Raw genomic sequence first — 3,142 nt, forward strand, 5'->3', positions numbered from 1 at the left:
AGTTTTCTTTCACCTGATAACGACGTCCTCCTGAGTAGTCCACGCCAGGTGATCCGAATGGGTGACTTTAATCTCCGGAATATTTTATCCAAGGGGACGCCATCATCAGTTAACTATACAGTAAAGCTGTAGTTTCCCCTTGCTTTCAGCCGGTCGCAGTACCAGCACTGGAAGGCCGTTTTGGTGAGTGTTACAAGGCCTGATCAGTCAATCATCCAGACTGTTGGCCCTGCAACTACTGAAAAGGCTGCTGCTCCTCTTCAGGATCCACCCGTTTGTCTGGCCTCTCAACAGATACCCCTCCGTTGTGGTTGCACCTACGGTACGGCTATCTGTATCGCTGAGGGACGCAAGCCTCCCTACCAGCTGTAAGGTCCATGGTTCATGGGGGAGGCATGCAGGGTTAGCAGACTTAAACCGTGAATCAAATACAGAGTTAGCAGACTTGAAAACTGGAACGGCGGATCTAAAGACCGAAACGGCGAATTTAAAAACAGCAACAGATGCAGGGTTATCGGCAACCAGTGCTGCCTTAAATGGTTTCAAATTTGAAACATATGCTGGATTCAAAAAAGTCCGCGAAGATCAGCAAAATTACAAACGGAAATTAATGAACAGTTTACTGAAATACGGAGAGAGGCGAGAGAATCGCGCGAGCTTATACAACCGTTAATGGCTGACCAGAAAAAGAGGCGTTCTGTCGTTGACCAGGTGTAGGATGCAGTGTCTAATGTTAATCAAAGAGTTAATAATCTAGCACATAAGACGTCTAGTAAGGCGCAACAAACCGTGGAAGAGCTCAATGGCAGAAAACGTGTAACTCGAGTCGCATTAAAAAGATTCGACACACGCGTTGAAAACATACTGTCGAAAAATCAGAAACCGTGTGAACACCTTCGTACAGAATTGAAACAGTGTATTGAGTATCGTACAGAAAGCAGTAGCGAGGCAACGGAATCAGTGGTATCATGCGACATAGTGATGGACAGAAATAAAGAAGTAAACAAGTCAGTTGTGCAGTCTTCCGTAGCAGTAGCGGAAACGCAAAAACGTCATGAAATTCCAGTGTTATATCCACAAGGGGCTGCGTCAGTGATTACTGAAAGGAAACAGAAGCAAATAGGAAAAGAAGAGTTAGCACAGGTGAGCTAAGGAGGTAATGAGCGATCACGGCTGACAATGAGGTCAGCATCACTCAGGACTTCTCTGACTCCATTACAACTGGCGTCAGAAGTGACTAGAAAAATCGATCAATGTCGTGGGCTGCCATAGAGTGCAGTTGGTCGATTGAAGAAAAAACTATTTTTTCTGGTTGTAATTCCTTCAAGTATTACTCAATGACAGGCAGACTGATCAGGCAGAGCCATTGGAAAGTGGTGTTTGAGGTAAGTTAATTAGGTTGGATGAGTTCAGAGGATGTGCTAAGGAAGATTATTTGGCATGTATTAAAATCAGTGGTCTCACGGTAATTTATCAGGTCGTAATATATGTTATCTGAAGTCATTTCCAGTGATATATTTCACATGTAAAAGACATGGAAATTATGCCTGGCAGTATGACGAATGAGCATGTTTAATGACTAGGCGAAAAAAATTCGAATTGTGTTACAGTAGTGTTAGAGGTACGCATTCTTCTGGTGATCGCATTGTGTGTTCCTTATTGTTCGCCCTAGTGTACAAGTCGAGGCTTTACAATGAGTGTCGTATGGCATATGAAGAGTCCATAGGAATAAGGGGTTAAGTCAAAAAAATGAAATTTTAGATTATTACAGTATCAGAAAGCTTTCAACAAGCCGCTTCTATTAGTTTTTTTTCATGGAAAGAAGGGGGATAGTCCCAAAGTTACAGCGGTTTAAAAATATAGCGTCCACGGGACAAGGAGGTGACTAAACTAAATTCCATCCGAACAGGCCATGAAGGCCCAACGGTACCGACCGGCCGCCGTGTCATCGTCAGGCCACAGGCGTCACTGGATGCGGATGTGGAGCGGTATATGGTCAGCACATCGCTCTCACGGCCGTATGTCAGTTTCCGAGACCGGAGCCGCTACTTCTCAATCAAGTAGCTTCTAAGTTTGCCTCACAAGGGCTGAGTGAACCCCGCTTGCCAACAGCGCTCGGCAGACCGAATGGTCACCCATCCAAATGCTAGCCCAGCCCGCCAGCGCTTAACTTCGGTGATCTGACGGGAACCGGTGTTACCACTGAAACAAGGCCGTCGGCAAAAAGGAGGTAAGTCAGTGTGAAACTAGGAAAAAAGGAGGTTAGTCAGTTGGCAGCAGTGATAGCAGCTGTTGTTTACTGTCTATGATTATTACATGTTGAGTATGTGCTGTTGGAAAGGTTAAGTAAGTGCTTTGTTTGTTGTGTGAATTGTTTAGTTTGATTTACATTTTATATGAACTGTGGAAGTGAAGATGGTAAATGAAGATGAGGAAAGTATCATCTTCACTCAACGAAGAAAAGGAAGACGACAGATCGACTTTCCGACGTGAGAAATGGTTCAAATGGCTTTAAACACTATGGGAGTTAACATCTCAGGTCATCAGTCCCCTAGACTTAGAACTATTTAAACCTAACTAACCTAAGGATATCACACACATCCATGCCCGAGGCAGGATTCGAACTTGCCACCGTAGCAGTATCGCGATTACGGACTGGAGCCGCTAGGCCACAGCGGCCGGCCCGACGGGAGAAAAAACTTTTATCATACACGCATGAATTAGGGCCAGATTGTAAATGTTCCAGATTGGAGTGTTTTCAGAGTACCACTGACGCAGAACATGGGTATATTATATCTAATTATAACAAAATGATTGTGAATGAGCAGAATGCTTACTTGGCAGGCCTAATTAATGTAAATAGCATATCGCAAAGGAGACCTAGGCAACCAGAAAATGAAGCTAAATTTCGTGGCAACAGTTATTCATATCGTGTAAGAGTGAAGTAAATGTTTGATGTAAAGCCTTTGCATATTTTCATGGAAATCTAAAAAAAATTACAAATAATAAAACGTTATCTGAAAAAAGGTATTAATGTAAATAGTATATCGCATAGGAGACCTAGGAAACCAGAAAATGAAGCTAAATTTCGTGACAACAGTTATTCATATCGTGTAACAGTGAAGACGGAGAATTCTGTCAC

The 3,142-nt window shown here is 43.3% G+C and overlaps 1 pseudogene; it reads right to left on the reverse strand.

Annotated features, from left to right (window-relative positions):
- Positions 1 to 2,103: 2,103 nt before the first annotated feature.
- LOC124712745 lies at positions 2,104 to 2,221 on the reverse strand (annotated as a pseudogene).
- Positions 2,222 to 3,142: the final 921 nt, after the last annotated feature.

Source organism: Schistocerca piceifrons, chromosome 8 (assembly GCF_021461385.2).
Source record: "Schistocerca piceifrons isolate TAMUIC-IGC-003096 chromosome 8, iqSchPice1.1, whole genome shotgun sequence".
NCBI classification, from domain to species: domain Eukaryota; kingdom Metazoa; phylum Arthropoda; class Insecta; order Orthoptera; family Acrididae; genus Schistocerca; species Schistocerca piceifrons.